Source organism: Plodia interpunctella, chromosome 13 (assembly GCF_027563975.2).
Source record: "Plodia interpunctella isolate USDA-ARS_2022_Savannah chromosome 13, ilPloInte3.2, whole genome shotgun sequence".
NCBI lineage: Eukaryota > Metazoa > Arthropoda > Insecta > Lepidoptera > Pyralidae > Plodia > Plodia interpunctella.
Window position 1 is genome coordinate 7,713,420 of NC_071306.1, and position 18,262 is coordinate 7,731,681.

At 34.3% G+C, this 18,262-nt stretch overlaps 1 protein-coding gene and 1 long non-coding RNA gene across 2 annotated transcripts in view; one reads left to right on the top strand and one right to left on the bottom strand.

Moving 5' to 3' along the window:
* LOC128674985 (beta-3 adrenergic receptor-like) overlaps positions 1-18,262 on the top strand; it is a 57,707-nt gene that overhangs the window by 2,307 nt on the left and 37,138 nt on the right. The gene's annotated exons all lie outside the window — the stretch shown is intronic.
* LOC128674987 (uncharacterized) lies at positions 2,033-2,931 on the bottom strand. The gene is made up of 2 exons (XR_008405218.1): positions 2,658-2,931; positions 2,033-2,372 (listed from the first exon to the last, which is right to left on the bottom strand). It is a non-coding gene; the product is annotated as an uncharacterized LOC128674987 (long non-coding RNA).

The window sequence follows — 18,262 nt, forward strand, 5'->3', positions numbered from 1 at the left end:
GAAACCGCGTAAAGAGGGGTTTTTCGATATATAACTTACTTGACTGCGAAGCAATGCGATCCATAGCTCATCTTTGGTCATGTACAAACTGCTTTCTTCATAACTAACAGCTTTCTTCATACTTTAATAAGGCTAATGACAAGGCAATGGTTGGGACTACTTACTGGTCTCAATATGTCTGATATTTCGACTCGAAAAGTATTAAAAAATAAGCCAAGGTGTAACACATAAACCTACCCAAATTCATAGCGGAAAATCCCATAATATGTATCGCGGCATAAAGGTCCATCCATGCAGAGAAACTTAACATGCGGTCGTCTAATACCTCTCTAAATGCAGAATCGCTGTGTGAATTTCCAGCCGCTGTACACTTGGCAGACTCTGCCACACTATCGCCTAACTCGGATTGATGCCATTTCGAATTTGTAGGAGTTATTTTATTTACTGCAATGAAAAACCAGCAACGTATGCTGAATCCGCCAAAGTTGGCGAACAGTATCGTGAATGTATAGCCGGCATAAGTCGTTAAATGCACCTTGGCAATACCTTGACCTGTCTATTGAAGTGTTATTCAGTGTTCTAGGCGGGTGACAACGCGGCGGTGCAACGCTGTGCATGTATGAATTACTACGTTGACAACATAGATCACAAGTAGATACCTACTTTTGATAATGTACACGAATCGAATAAAGAGAAGTACTCGTATCAAAATATACATGGATACAATCACTCGTGCACGGACATCTCGCAAAGGGTCGGTACTTATTTCCTGTTCAGAGGGGCGCACTAGCTTTGTGGAACCGCTTTCCTGTTCGTCTGCCTCAACGCCGCGTATCGCCACACAACTGGATATGGCGTCTCCACTTCTATTTTGCTTCTTGATATTGGCACATCGCACCGCGCTATCAGATGCCAGTCGTCGATGTCAGTCAACGGCAAAAGATGTTATTCTGAATGCAGCGTGATTGAGACGAACGTGTCATAATTGGAGTTCAGACTTTCCGTAAGGTAAAGCAAACGTATCCGTGGTTCTACTGATTTGTCCCACTGGTGGGACCATAGAATATTACCTTGTACTCGTGGATTAATGGTTTATTGACAGATATTAATAGAATGTTAAGTTAACAGATCGTAATCTCAATCAACGGTAAGTGCCCTACGTATAACATCCAGAAGATCATTTTATTACAAACTTTTATTTAGTTTCACCTGTCCCGATGTTTGCTTGTCTGTCTGTAATCAAATCTTGTAAGTTAAATTTCTCCTACTTTCAGATGTCCCAAAGAGTTGAAATTTCCCACGTCGCTTCAGTTTCTTTTCAAAAATGTCAATTTTGTAAAAACTTGTTTAGGGCTATATATATTTATTTTCCAAAATCAACATTATTGTACTAACACAAAAAAAAAACACAAATAATTGCAATTAATGTCTTGTTTAGGTATATGATAATTTCGAAGCATGTCATGTGACGGATGTGAGCAGTAGATAGATCTGTTTTCGGACATGTTTGCGTAGTACATACTATAGATCAACAAAAAAGACAATCTAGCAGTATTTTATGGGAATAGATTTAGTAGAAGAGCCCCGCGAGAGGCCGGCAGGAGTAAATTTTATATATCTTATTAAGATAAGACATAAGATTAACTCCTGTTGGTATCTCCTCATACACCCTTCATACATAAGTGTATGAAATACTCCTAAACCCACTAAAAATTAATGTTATTGAAACTTTATTAGCAAAGCGATGTTATTTAAATAAGATCTTATTCATTTAAAAAAAAAATGATGAATGAAAAAAATGAATATATACCTATACGTCTCTACCACTAGAAAACAGTTTCCTAGTGCTGAAGTCTAAGCTAAGGCAGCGACACACGGACGGATAGACATGTCAAATTCCTTGTTTACTTAGGAACCCTTCTACTATGAAGATACTCCATACATCGTAGCTCTTCCAGTGAATTCTATCGAAGGAGGTTGGACGGACAACCAGACCAAGAACTCAAGAAGAGCAAAAAACAAGAAATTTAACTTGAAATTAAACTCTGAAACTTAAGTTCATTTATTTATGTTATGTGGATTTGTATTTAATACATGTTGTTTGATAGAAACAAAAATTTTTCTTATATTGCGATTTGACAGAAACTTTGGCCGAATTTTGGCAAAAAACGAACGTTTCTGATTTGTCAATTTTGCAATATATTCAGGCAATGGTATGTTTGTTGAAAACTTCTTTTTAATGTTAAAATAATAATGGTTTGAACCCGCGCCGTCTCCCTGCATTCTTTCGGTTGCTCGTAGTTTGTTTAATATTATTTTTAGCTTTAAGTTTAGCTTATTTAACACGCCTTTCCAGTTTTGAAGTTTTGCACCTGGAAAAATAAATGATGTTAAAATTGGTAAAGAGTAAACATTGTATTAAATGCCCTATTCCATTAAAGGCAAATAATTTATCCACAATTCAACCTACTCCCATATAACTACGAATTCCATTACGCCTCTTTTGCGCGATGAGCGTGCAAACTTACGGCAGACAGGAAAAAATATCTTTAAAAAATCTTCTAGACCTCCCATAATGGTTTTTAAGTTCTTTTTTAGCAGATGAGACGATGACAGGGGTAACTAACAAAATTTATAATTTAGTTTTTATTATTTACCTTAGTTTGGCAGTTTGCTTAGGTATAACATAACATCGTGGGGATATAATTTTGATTATAAATATTTTATGTTACATTTCTATAGTTTCCATGGGCGCAATTTTTTTTCAAATGTGTTTATTGCACTATTTATACTTTGGAAATATATATATGAACCATACATTTAGAACTTGATGTATACTAAATCTATGATTAAAACATTATAATAACATTTTAAATTTTGATATTTAAAAAAAATGGTACGGGCGTAGGTACCTATTATTGAATGCAAACGAATGACTTTGTCATATTTGTTCTTTTTTTATTAAACAAACGTTTGAATGAAAACTTTTTGATATGAAGTCGTGGATTTAGTAAGTACTTCGTACAACACCTACTAATTATCATGTATGAAGTATTCGAATAAGTCACAGATACAAAAACATTGAATAAGTATACTTACGATGATGTTTGGTAAATAATAAAATGGCTATAGCATGGAATTAGTAGGTACCCTTTTATCTATGGTAGGTAGATATGAAAACTAAACTTAAACGTGCACGTGCCTAAAATGTGTGAAATGAACCCTGCGGAAACGTGCCTAATGCTGGCAGCATAGCACAGGCCAATATGATACATACTTGAACAAAAGCGATAGATAAGCAGCCCGTCCCGGCTTCGCTCGAGTAAAAACCATAATAAATAATTAACCTAAACCTTCCTCTTGAATCACTATGTATTTAAAAAATCCGCAACAAAATCCGTTGCGTAGTTATAAAGATCTAAGCATACATAGGGTCAAACAGCGGGGAGCGACTTTGTTTTATACTAACTTATGTATATAATACTTTAGTTAGGTAATCATATTAGCGTTTATAATGTTAACGTCTATAATTAAGTTTTAATTATGACGGATAGGATAATTTTATATATATCTCAATTTTGTTAAAATATTCGATGATAATATGGTAGACTGTTTTCACGATGATGGATTGTTTTTTGTACACTTTATTTATAATGTAAAATGTTATTATTTACTAGCGACTCGCCCCGGCTTCGCTCGGGTAAACCATAATAACAAGTAGCCTATATCACTACTGAAGGCTTCGCCAATCTCTGTGCCAAATTTTATTAAAATCGGTACCTTGTAATTTGTGAGTTTATCCATTACAAACAAAAAACAAAAATACAAATCTTTTCTCTTTATAATATTAGTATAGATATCTGATTCTCTCTCCCATGTTTGCGTATTCCTTTTATTCTAGGCTGTGTCACCCTGAGGCAACCAGGGTCTAACAATAAACTTGGCTGCAATGTTACGGACCCTTGAGGTCAACCCTCATTGGGAGTGCTGTTATTTCCTGTCGGCTGTCAAAACTTTTTATGATATGAAGTGGTATAGCTCAGGACACTACACGACGGATGAGATTTCATATCAATCTGATTAATCCATGATGATTAATAACAGAATAATAGAACATACTCGTAATATCTTATAATGATATAAGATATTATGTTATGACAGACAGATTTTACGAACTATTAGCGCTAAAATTAGTGACCCAGCTGACTTTGTCGGGATATTATAAATCAATCAATAAACTCGTTAATGGCTTTTAGAAGGCCGCCTGAAATAGATCACCAACCTATCATTTTTCTATAAAATATATACATGCAATGTATATCGCGTCGTCAAGCCATGGTGTTCATTGCGCTATAATTAAATATAACAATACTGTTGGACTGTTAAAAAAACCTAAATCCTGACTTCCATAATAATATTAAAAATACAAAACCATATCTGTCTGTCACGCTTTCACAAATTTCGAATTGACATATAAGTACTTGGCAATTAAAAAGTATAAATTATATTACTATTCTAAATGGCTGTGCTGTGAGACGGTCCACGCGAGATCGAAAGGTGGCAGAAGACCTACCACGAAACATACTGTACATACATAACTGTCTGCATTTCCCATGTCGTGTCATGTAGAAAAAGACAGAAAGCGGGAAGCGACTTTGTTTTATAATATGTAACGGTAATGATTAACAATCCATAACTTTATAGGTTTTTATGTATATATTTTTCATAAAAATAAACTTTATTATGTATGTTAGTCACGATAATTATTATTACATACAAAATCTTAGGTATGTTATTTTCATCTATATTATATATATAATCCTTCTATAAATTCATTTAATTATAATTACCCACATTGTTTCATGTTCGAGAACTGTACAAAGAGAGCGTTATCATGAAGGTAACAATAAGTATTGTAAAACAAAGGCGTATTTATCTTAAAAGGTTAGGTTGCGTTTTATTTGTAAGTATTTAATTACCTTAAAAACAATACAATATTCATATAAGACTATTATTGATTTTGTCATACCCACACCTATGTACTGTAAGCAAAGACGCATACGCATGTTGGAGTAGGAGCAGTACCGTGCGCCCAGGTCATAACTTGCCTAAGTAGTGTCTGCAAGTCGACCTGCATTCATAAAGCAACCTTTTTACTAGCTATTTATTCTTAGAACGCAAATAATCGCATGTTAACTCCCGATTTAGATGAAGTGTTCCGTTAGAATCTATCTGTAGAGAACTTAATTTTCTATCTAAATTTCAAAAGTATAATCTCGGTTTTTTAAAAAGAAAACATAGGTATTATGCAAAAAATGTCATTTACTTTTCATCAAAGAGTTCATTCACTTACTTTCCGCGTTTCTTAATAATTCCACAAATTACATAATACTTACTAAATTCTAAATAACACTTAGTTAACAAGTTGACTTTTTGGATTTTGTCTACATTCTCAGTCCATGATACTGAACAACTTTTCGTAAAAACTCAGATGATCCATACATTTATCTCAAATTAGTTATTTGTTTGTGTATGGAACAGCTGATTTTTTATCGCGATTTCGACGTTGCTCTTATACGTAAAAGCACCACTGTATGTACAGACAACAGCACATCAACCTATCCAAATTCATTGCAAACTGTGCATAAGTAGTGTGAAAATCGAAAGATACTTAAAATGTAGCGGCGATATTTTTGATTAATAGTAAGGAATACAAATACTTAACAACACTCAATTTAGGGTTCAAGTACAGGTGCTTTTTGGGTTGCTGATATATGAAAACGCCTTATGTTCTTCCTTTCAAGTTTCTTTTGCATATTGTTCATGTTGATTGATTTACTATTTTCACCTACAAAGCTATTTTTCCTAAGCTGCCCTTGAGCAAACCATGAAATGGTTCACAAATCGCCTCTGCGTTGGCTCAGTTCGAATTTGAGTCTTATGGTATCGTGTTAACGTTTATTTTGGTGTGATGGGTCGTTACATTATTTAAAGTTCACATGTCGCTTTCAGTCGCGTTACCGTCCTAGTTGGCCTACAAATGCGACAAGGCAGCGTGACGCAGTTCGATATGATAATATGACTTAAATCACGGGATTTATCAAATCTCTCTCTCTTCCATCTTCTCGTGTTCCCAGTTGCATTCGGGCTATGATGCCACAAAGCTCAGTGTCTGCGTAAAAAAGATACCTCATTAAAAAAAAGGTTTATATTAATTTTACAACCTACCTGACTCACGTCAATTCTCCTCGAGAATGCTATTATTGAAAATCAGCTGATTGCCAAGGCTATGCCATCCAAGTATATCCCTTAGTCGCCTCATATGCCATCCAAGGGAGGTGATCCTATTCTAGGGCGGAACCACCTTCTGTCTACGATACCAATGCTGAGTAACCATTTATAAAGAAGTTTGTCTAGTCGTCATAATTCTTCATATACGCATGACGTCGCATCGCGTCGTTGTGTACACAGCGAAGCTAGGACGCGGGGCTACCATGAAATATGTACGACCGACATTGCCTTCGTTTATCGACAGTAGGCTGATGAAAGTTTTCCGCCTTGGAAAATGCTATTCATATTCATTCGATTGTTTCCATTTTTACACGATTGCTTAAAAAAAGTAGTGTTACGATTTTAAGGTCTATTTATTTGAAGTTAAAACTTTTTTACAAAAAAATATGTAAACGTTGGACTGTAGTAGTCAACAAATAACTTACTTTTCCATCGATATGTGACACAGGTTCCTAGTTGTCGCTATGTTTAGACTGTAGTTTTAAATTTATGGGTAAACTTTTGCCATATCTATGACACAGTAAACCGGGCTGCCCTACTTTCGCTTGCAATCCACAGATCAATTACCCTCGAGGTAAAACAACTGTGTTTGTATTGGAATTGTTATGTGCAAGTTTTTTTTTTTTAATGCTTCGATCGTGCATTTTTGGTGATTACTCTCTGCACACAAGCGCCACTTCCAATTTTTATTCATTTCTTTTATTTCTTTGCGTATATTAAAAAATATATTTTAACAGATTATTACACACTAGATAAAGAATTTTAGTAGAAAGTATAAGTATAGTTTTCCATTGCATAATGCAGTAACAGTTGACTGAATCGAAAACGGTGGCCACTAAATTCCTACTAGTTAATAGGTATATATTTTTTAATTTTCGCTAAGAAATTAGTAAAAATGTGAGGTGTGTGCGCGGAGGCATTTATGTATTTTATTTTATATACAGAAAACTAGTACCTTTTATATGTCAACCACGATACTATATACTAACGAAATGCACCTGAGTTGCTCGGGCGTGTGGTTCCCGTCCCGGAATAGGTCATTCACCTGACGGCTGATGGGCAACAACAGTTGATATAAGTCAGTCAGCCAGTGATAAGTCATGAGACAGAGGAAGTACCTGCTTTGTAAAGAAACAGATGAAGTTGCGTGTAATGCTAGTAGGCCATGAAGCAGACCTTATTTATATTGCAGTTCATAAGCTATGACACGCGATACTCGTAAACTATATTAGATATAAAATTGACATATTGAGGGGTATTAAACTCAACCATCAAGCACTATTAGTACACGTTTTAGGGTCAAATCGATCCATCGTAAAAATATTTATTCCTGGAAATGGTATTAAAGGTTTACGAGACATATTTTATGTTAAAGCAAAAATAGCTGTCAATTAGTAAAATATGATAAATATTTTTTTTATATATTTTTACAAAAATGAAATACACATTATCACGATCTCTCACGAGATTTCACGATCGTGTAAAACTTTAAAAAAGCTTTGTTTGTTCTACAGCTACCATAATTATTGCTTTTATGGTGATGACTTCATAATAAAAGTTATTTCAAAATTTTAGTTTTATAAGATGATTGAGTATATTTTTATAATTTTATTATACAATAATCTATTTACAATAATAATATTTTTTTATACAATAATCTCCTACATTAATATGGAGATAATACCTAATATATTCCTGCCTCTACTATATCATTTGTCACTACAATACGTAAAATTAAATAGCCACAAAATAAACAAACAAGACACTACTTTATTTACAGTCCCGTGAAAAAATTTATCCGAATTACGGAAAATCGAAGTGAAATTTTCAAACGAAGCATTCAAAGCGAATTTTCTGCCGTGAAAAATAGTCAAAAGCTCCGGGCAGACTAAATTAAAAAGGCTGTCGCTTGTATGCATGTGTTTGTTGAAAATAAAACGAACTGGTTGGTTGAGGTTATTTCATTTGTTTTCGTATATAGTTGAATGACCTTCGCCATATTGTGATCGGTAGAGAGAAAATGATCATAAATTGTTTCTGTGTTGAAACTAAAAGTTATTAACTTGATGCGAAAATTGTTGAACATTGTGAAATTTGGTACAAGAGTTGTATAATATTATGAGAGATAAGACATATTATAGAATGGTCTGTAGGGCTTTATGTGCACGAACTGGGAATCCACACAACGGTTAGTTTTAATTTCATTTACAGTATCTACTAGATTTATTTTAAATTAATTATTAAATATAAACAGTTTTCGGGTTATGATGTTAAACTTTTCTCAATTTCAGAAAATAATCTGAATAGGATTTAAATAAATTTTAAGTTACTTAAATCTTCACAGTTGCACACAGTATTGTTGCAATTGGTTATAAGCAAGAATCAAAGAGTTATTCACTGATCAGATGGTAATAATAAACCCTCAAGCAGTATCATCTCTTCACACTAGGTATAGCAAAACAAAAATCTTTTGACAAACGAAAAAAGCGATTCATTTTAATATTGTATTTTAAAAAAGTCAATCGATTAGATTTTCTTAGATTCTGCGGGTCGTATGATTACGGCTAAACTCCGAAGTGCAGCTAAACCTAGGTCTAGCCAACTAAAGGGCCACTTTAGCCGGGGTTTAGCCGTAACATATTGAAACTGAAGCGATGAAACATCAGTTTTAGTAATGTTTCGTTGATCCTCAATCCATTTTAGAATATCAAGCTCATAAAGGGACAATAAAATTCACAGCTATCTAATATGGAATCATGATAGAAATAGTGCTTTACGATTAACGAGGTAGTATTGACGTCGTAATAACTATGTTTTATTAGCTTAGAAGTTTATTACTGATTTAGAAAAGTAATGGCTGTATCTATAGATACCAGTCCATTTTTTTTCTCTTATTATTGTAATCTGTCCGTTTATGACATTAAACAATATTTTTATGGTATCTAAGCAGTTATTGGTCCAAATCCATTGACTTGTCCTCTCCATAAATCAGTACTTTTATTGTACTTGTTTGTATAAGCTTCGAATCCATTGCATTATGACCAGTCCATATACACCCGTGATTGTCGTACAGTCAACAGCACATCAAGTTACCCTGCATGGCGCGGTAATAGCGTCGAGTTTGCAATTAATTTGGGTAGGTTGATTTGACTACACGAGGCCACCAAGGGACTAATACACAACGCCTTGGCAGGGTGGAGTTTTGACGTTAGACAGGCAGCAGGTTGTAAAATCACAGAAAAATCTTCAACATTGCTTATTTTTTACGCTGACACATCGGGATTCGAAGCGCCACAGCCCCCAACGACAGCGGGAATATGTGGAGATTTATTTTTTTGGGAGTTTTAAGGCCCTTAGTTTGAAAAGTGTTATTTGCTTACTGAATGTGAACAATTTCGTTTGTACCCTTTAGCTGGATACCGTCTACTACATAAACATGTATGTATATCCTACATAGTATAAATGTAGACTGAATTGTCCGCCACACCGATCGATTCCAATCAAGGACGAACTATTTTCAATTTTTACCAATCGTCTGTACAGTTGACAGAAAATCAAACGGCGCAAATCCATTGCAATTTTGCCTCTTTTACGAGTTGCATGCGTGATTTATTAAATATTTGAAGACATGAAAATTAATAAAAAATATTTAGAAATGTCACTTTTGATACACACAGAAAAAAGTACTTCGCTTTTTGTACCTACATATAGTCACGCGGAAATGTCGCACTCATGCCTCACTCATACCTAGGCAATTAATTATTAATTTTATAGAATCCCACCGAACATTAATTTAAATGCAAATAATTTAACAATATTCAACGACAGACACACCTATTCATTTTTAATTATCTTACATTACAATCAATATGATAATGGTAGACGTTACGCGCGTTCGGCCGGCAACGTTAGTGGAGGGTAAGCAACGTCGGCAGTCGTCAGTCACGAGATGGATGACCAAAAATATATTCTCACGTCGTCCGCTTTTCAAAATGGTCTCTGTTGTATTAGCAGTCGTAAAAACCCACTAATCTGCGAGGCTCTTATAACTTACTTACCAATTAGGTGGAAATTATGATATTCGAACCTAAAAAGTGTGTGCTGGCTTGATGTATTCAAGGATGAAATGCGTGCTATTGGTCTGACAGATACCTAAGGATGTAAACCGTGCGAAGTGGAGGAAAGAAGTAAGAAAGGGGGATCATGGACTCCATTGCTGGCTCCATGGCTAATAATAAAATGCTCAGATAAGAAAAAGATGAACACGATATTCGCTAATGGAATATTGTCGCTATCCGGTCGGATACTTTTAGAAAAAATTAATTATTCATGGGTCTAATTCAAATGGTGTAGTGTTTCAAGAACTAAATTTTGCCGGTATTCTTTTCTCGTTTTAAGTGCTCTGGACCTGTGATATCGGTTTTAGTCATAAAAGACTTATAGCCAATAATAATAAACGTAGTTATTTTATTTTATGTATTGACGACCTCGGTGGCGCAGTGGTAAAGTTCTTGCCACTGAACCGAGAGGTCCCGGGTTCGATCCCTGGTCGGGTCATGATGGAAAATGATCTTTTTCTGATTGACCCGGGTCTTGGATGTTTATCTATTTATGTATTTGTTATAAAATATAGTATCGTTGAGTTAGTATCCCATAACACAAGTCTCGAACTTACTTTGGGGCTAGCTCAATCTGTGTGATTTGTCCTAATATATTTATTTATTTATAAAATGCAATGGTTTTACATTTATCCGTACAGATAAAAGTAATTATCCCGACTTAATTCAATGTACAAAAATGACATAGGTTTATCTAGATGATAAATCAATATAAAAAAATATATATAGAAAAATCAATATACTTTTTGTAAAACACTCAAGTTACTTACGAGTCTATTAGTAAATTTTTGTTTAGTAAATCATCTTTAACAATTCAAAGCGTTTTGATTTATGTCTGGTTGTGAGTCAATTTATTCCGACAATTTCATTATATTATAATACACACATAAATATTATATTATATACACAAAACAAGAAAGTAGCGATGCCAGCGCGTCGCCGCCAGGTTCCAAGAAGGCTGGCAGGATTACCCCTCTCCACGATCCTTTGTGCAAATTAAGTGCTTGGCCTGCCCTTGGATCGCCCGTTACGTCGCGGAGGCTTGTTGAAATCTCAGTCACAATAAGGTTGTGATTAAATATATTTTATTATTATTTCATAAAAAAAGTCGTCCGATCGGTAGGACAAAGAAAGTAGGACTTCTTGCCTATTTTTAATATTTTTCTCCCAGTGTCAGAGTCAGTTTATTAATGGTGGTCTTAAAAAGTAGCTAAAGGAGTGGTTCAACATTGTAGTACCTTGACATTTGCCATAATAGTGTTTGTTAACGTGCGTAGCTTTAACGGCTACACTGAATAAACTATGTATGCTCTAAAAACCTTTGACCGTTCGTTCATTTCAGGGCCGGCATAAGGGCTTCAGGGCCCCGAGGCGATATAAATGTTACATCGGGCCCATTTCTACTGTAAAGTTTAATGGGAGATTTTCAAAATATTATTTACTAGATGTTGAATTTTAAGATAAAATATATATAAAAGGTACATTATAAATATAAAAGGTACATTATCCAAGATTGCTATAGCCTATAGCAATCTTGGATAATGTACCTTTTTAATGGTGAAAGAATTTTTGAAATCGGTTCGGTAGTTTCGGAGATTACCCGCCTCAAACATACAAACTCACAAACGCTTACCTATTTATAATAATAGTATAGATTAAAAAAAAATCATGTATAAATACGGTGCCAAAATTTTGTTCTTTGATAAGACAGTAATGAATCTATACGAATGGGTCGAATCTCATTCTAATTTCAAACCAGATGTCGCTCCGTATGCAGTGGCGGATTACACTGCCTTAGGGCCAGACTTGACCGAAGCTGTGCTGTACGGAGCTAAGTTTCAGACAACGAATAGAATTTCGTTATTTTTTTCTATTTAATAGCAGCAGCTATCTAAACAATTTACATTCCATTTTTGTTGTTTGAAATTAGTCGAATTAGGGTATTACGAAAAGTTCGGCCCTGTACTTATGGTTCAATAAATAATGTGGCAAAGTAAGGGTAAGGTTGTTACAGTGATACCTTTTTTCGTCATCTAATTGCGTAAAGAATAGACGTATCGACTGATCTTTGATTCAAGTAAGAAGTGGGCCCTCAGACCACACGCACATAAGGACTTACTTAAATTAAATGATTTTCATACAAACGTTCAAACCCCCCCCCCCCTATAGTTATTTATATTGGTGGTTGATATTTGAAAAAAAAAAGCTTTCAAAAGCTTATGTTTGAACGGTGCTCTTTAAATATATGCATACCAAAAAAAGACAGATTTTATTGAATTCTTCGATTTATTTTAGTTTAGATCGAAATCATGCAATTTGTTTCTACTGTTAATAGTCTATGGTTTGTAGTGGGTTGCACCAGTCAATTTTAACCTGCGCGGAAATTTGCAAAGTACGCCATTTTGTCTAAACGGCAGGTGCGCGGCGCGTAGATTAAAATCAACGTCAAAGTGGACTGGTAAAACTCATCCTTTTGTCCTTAAGTAAACTGGAAGCGCGCCACGAAAGATGTTCCGCGATAATATGTGGAACTACCGCATCGGCCACGTTGTTGTTGTCAGCGGCAATAGAGCTGTCTCTAGCGTTAATATTATTGTATTAATTCAGTTAAACCCTGAAATTCGTTTACACCTAAGTTTAGTTGGCTAGACTTAGATCTAAAAACTTTGAGGTTTTGCGCTAACATAAACTAAGATTGATATTTGATTTTATAAATCTTGGCTGTAAGTAGATCAATTAAACAAATCGATAATTAAATCCTGATTAATTTGAAACAAGGGACCTTATCCAAGGGATCGACCTTTGCGCGGATTCGAACCTTGACCACAGATCACACAAGATTAATGCTAACCACTCGATCTTACGTGCACATTAAATCTGCCACTAAAACCCATGCTGGAGATCATATATTTTCGCCTAAAAATGTTACTAATAAAGTTTAGAAATAACTAAAGGTCAGGAAAGGTCTATTTATTGTTACAAAAATAATTTACTATATGTCTGTCTATGATAAAAAGTACTTCCTTAGTATTTTTTCTTATATGATAATTAGAATTTATCCTATTTTAATTCATTATTTATCTAAAAATTACAAAGACGAAATTTGTGAGTACATTTGTTACTTCTTCACGCTCAAACGGCTGGGCCAATTTTTATAAAATCTGGTATTGAGGTAGCTGTTACCTTGGATAAACACATGGATTTGTTTAAAAAGTCTGATAATTAATGGCGCTTTATAAAGTAGATGGCGCTACAGAAATAATAGTAAAATATGTTTTTTAATAATAACAACGAATAATGAACCACGGATAGCAGCTAGTAAACTATATTCAACTGATAACTGTAAGTGAAATAATAAGCTTCAGAAAACAATTTTTCCTTATTTTCTCGTACAATTTCAAAGCTTTTGCGTGTGTCTTCACACAAACATGGGAATGTATTCAAAACAGAATAATACCTAATCAGATAGAGTGCATTGCAAACAGGCCATTAAGGTGGACAGACAAATAGCTTTAAGATTCATTTAATCACTAAGTGTAGGTGTTAAGATGGGTGTGTTATAATTTACTATGATTACCATATCACAGACAGACTGATCATGGAGGCGTATGGTTCCCGCCCTGGACCTATTACACCACTTCACATCGGTCTTCGGTAATACCAAAATAATAAAGTAAAATTAAATACTTATAGAAAATGTAACTACAAAGTCTAGTTGGCAAAAAAAGGTCAACGACCTCAGATAACAGTGCACTAAGAAACTCTTAATTGTTTGTTCACGGAGTTAGTTACGTTAGTTCTTTATTAATTTCGTGGCGATTTTTCTTAGCTAGTTCGTTTACTTGTTGTTGCTGACTGTTGATTCAAACTTTTCTTCTTACTTATTTGTATTAGAGTGCTACTATTGTCAGTGATACATAGACATAGGTAGATAGAACTGATACCACTGGATATATTTTATATGGTCAGTAAATTTAATAGACCATCCAAATTGGCCGGACATTTGGGTAAAAAGGCTGGGTGGGCCCTACCTTGGGGACCCTACATTATTGAGCATTTCGAGATGATTATATTGAAAAACTACATTTTTATTATTTTGGTATTTTCTTCTTAACCCTTTGTAGGACACTTTACGTCTACAGACGTTATAACTGTTGAACTTCTTTTGTGTTTCGTTTAGTGTCCGCGAAAGGATTAAATTGTAATGAAATATGAATAAGATTAAATACAAAATTAGTGTTAGTGCTCTTCAATTAAATTAAGTCATCAGTGATAATTAAATTCTAGCTCGCTCGTTCTTGATTACCAGATTGGACTTGTAAAATCACTTTGATTCAAGTGAAAAAACAAAAGCTGAACGCCGTTTATTTTCGCCGGACATGCAATCAAAAAACTTATGTCCGGTTTTATCCGGACACCTAGCTACCCTATTAGGGGTGTACATTGTGTGTATTTTTGTAAGGAAATTTAGCTGTCTAGTCCCTAGCTTGTGCCCGCGGCTCTCAGTGACTTTGTTCGAGATAAATTGTAGCCTGTACTTCCTTCTCTGTATTCTGAACTAGCAATTTTGACATTGCATATGTACATATGCAATGTCAAAATTGCTTGAGTAGATCGAGCGCGATGTAACAAACATACTTTCGGCTTTATAATATTAGTTATGATTTATGTGAATGTAATAATTTTTAAATAAATAAATTTAGACAAGCACGGTTAAATTGTCGTTACAGGTACAGTATTCACTATTTTTAATAGCATTTGGTCGTTGCTTTTGTGACATCAAATGTAATTTGAGTGCAATAAATAATATATACAATAAACTAAACAATTGTAACATATCGTTCCGATATTTTTCTTAGTAATCGCTTCAAAATAGCAAGACGTATCGATGGCCAGCTGCGCTCAAATGCGTTATTATTAGATTTTCATAGCGTTTTTTACGCACTATACTCGAAACTTTGTCGTTGGTCGCTAGGTCACTATTACACGTGGGATATCGGCCAGAGTATTATAAATAGGTTAATTTGCAAATTAATAAACACTGGCAGGAAAGAAAATTACAAAATGTTCCATTTTTAAAATAGCTATCTATTATACCTACATATTTAAATGTACTCGTACCTATTGATATTGATTGACATAGAAATTGGATAAAAAGTAAAGTATGAACTGTGTTAATAATTTACTAGCCTTGTTTTTTAATTTACAGAATGTGGAATGAAAATAAAAGTACGTATTGTATATATCTCCAAATGAGGAAACCTAGTTATTAGTGTTTCCGGGAATATTGCATTTGGATTAAAATCCGGAGTTGACTGACAGACTCTCTCTCTCTCTCTCTCATCTTGGCGTGTTATTTGCTGTATTCAAAGTTGTGAGGTCGCCAAGTTCGAGGTCCGTGTAAAGCTGCCGACGACCGTGCGAACTGGAGAGGAAAAAGTAGGAAAGCGGACACTGGGCTCCGAAACTCAACGGCTGAGGAAGAAATCAGTAATGCGCTCAGATGAGAGAGAGTATAAAAACAAAATTCGGCTATGATTTTATAACCGGCTTTCTCGTAATCAGTTCTCCTCGCTATGTATCTTCCATATAATATAAAAAAAATATGATCGATAAAATGACATGCATGACGTGGTTTTATCCATTGTTTAGTTTCGTTTACTGCTAACAAAACAATTCCAATGCATTTCTGATCCATTTCATTTGAGATACTGAACCCACTGCCATGCAAATGAAACCTGTCTGTTTGTTTGTACAGATAACAGCACATAGCTCAAAGCAAATTCGTGATTATTACCGCTGCGTAGGTATACTAGCCAGTCAGTACATACTTTACGGACTAACCCTATTTATTCATAAAAAGTTGTCTCTTTCTATCAATTTCAAATATTTTATAGTGCGATAGTGACAAAACATACTTTAGCTTAAAGTATGATTTAACTTGTTTATGAATAACTGGTTAAATAAACAGATAGAATGAGTAAGGATACCCCCTAAAAATAAAAGGGAAGGAGTAGCTGCTATGCTACGAATTTAAGGTTTATGTTGTGGTGGTTACGTGGAGGTATTTCATGCATTCGACGTCCTTAACTATACCTAACGTTTGTTTACAACGTACATACTTACTCGTATAATGTTCTACTCGTTCCTGCCACATGAGTTTGTATACCAATCTGACTCATGCATTAGTTTTCATAGAGCACCATTTGCTGAAGGAAAACATCGTGAGGAAATCTGTTTAAGTTTACTGGTATGGTATGCAATTACATGCTAGTCGTCAAAGACATGACAGATGCGTTTAGACAACTTGAATAAAATCTGTGACACCACATTCTAACGAGTGTTATGTTGAGGACCGAGACTTACTTTGTTGAGGGCCTTCCTACTTCTTTCGAAAAAGGAATACTTATCTGTGTCATAAGATTTTTATTAAACACGACAGAATTGTGTTAAGACCTGACGTTTATATTCAGCGAAGGTCACACTTATTTCAGCGGGGTTATAATTTATATGTTTCCCGAGGGAATAATGAAAATGGAGCTCTTTCAGAGCACAGGCAGGCGCTCCCAGGCCGACATCGAAGACATAAATATGATTCATAATATTTTGTAGAATCATTATCCAACTAAAAGCTGCTAAGTTAAACAGAGTCCACACAAAGCTTACAAAGCTCGATGTGAAGCCGACTGGAAATAGCTGCAATTGTTATTTGCACAGCTCCGAATGAAACAGCCTATTTGGTATTGCCCACTGGACCTACATAACTCGATTTGATCTATTCTATAGAGGTTACGAAGCAACTAGTTAGTGATCTGTGATACTTGTAGTAGTAGTGTTCGGCCCCGATCAAAAACCTAATACCTGATTTTTATTAGATCACTTTTCACTCTTGTTGTCAAATAAGGAATTAGTAGGCGATTTATTAAAATTTATAAAACAATCTATTTTACATTATTGTTTTTATATTCTCATGTCTCCGTATAACGTGTATCTACTTATATATAAGATATAGGATACGTTTAGGCGGGACGTCTTTTTGTCATCAATTTTATTTTTGCGATTAATATAATGCTGCCAATATTCTGGGAAATATTCTATAATGAAATATTTAATTTGTATATAATTATAATTTAAAATGTAACATTAAAACTGTTATCAATTTCTATTTTTGGTTACAGTGTTGTAAATATTTTCACTAATCTTTTCGCATTGAATGTTGAGAAAACTTTGGCGTTGCTTGAATTAGCATTGACTGTATATGGCGATGGGTTTGGCACGACTGCCAGCCTCCTTGGCGCCCTGCCTTTAGAGAGTTCAATGTGTTTTAAATCGACGATTTTAAACCAGAACTAGATGGTGGTTTAGACTTATATAACTAATCTGCTATGAGAAATTAATTCACATGGCTTTATTTTAGACCGTATAGTCTTTTGGAATCATTACAATAAGGAACTTATAGATAACAACAAAAAATAAAAAATAAACTGCCAATAGACAATAATTCCGATATTTGACCGATGTCGTCTCATAATATCATATAAATTTACAGTTTTTTAACAACTAACTAGAAAATAAATAATACTAATCAAGCTATATAGCTTGATTTAAAAGAAACATAATTTTTATAGAACATGATTGTTTACGCAAGTATACATACGTCTATTACCTAAGATAGGTAGGTAAACACAGTATATATGTGTAATTTGTCCCTATATATTAATTTTTTATTTATTTAGTTTACAATTACGTGATAATTCTGTCCGTTTACGCGTAACAACTTGTTTGATACATCATAATCTTTCTTAAATCTTTGCAAGAAAAATGAGAAGAATTCTGGAAAACAAATTACCCTA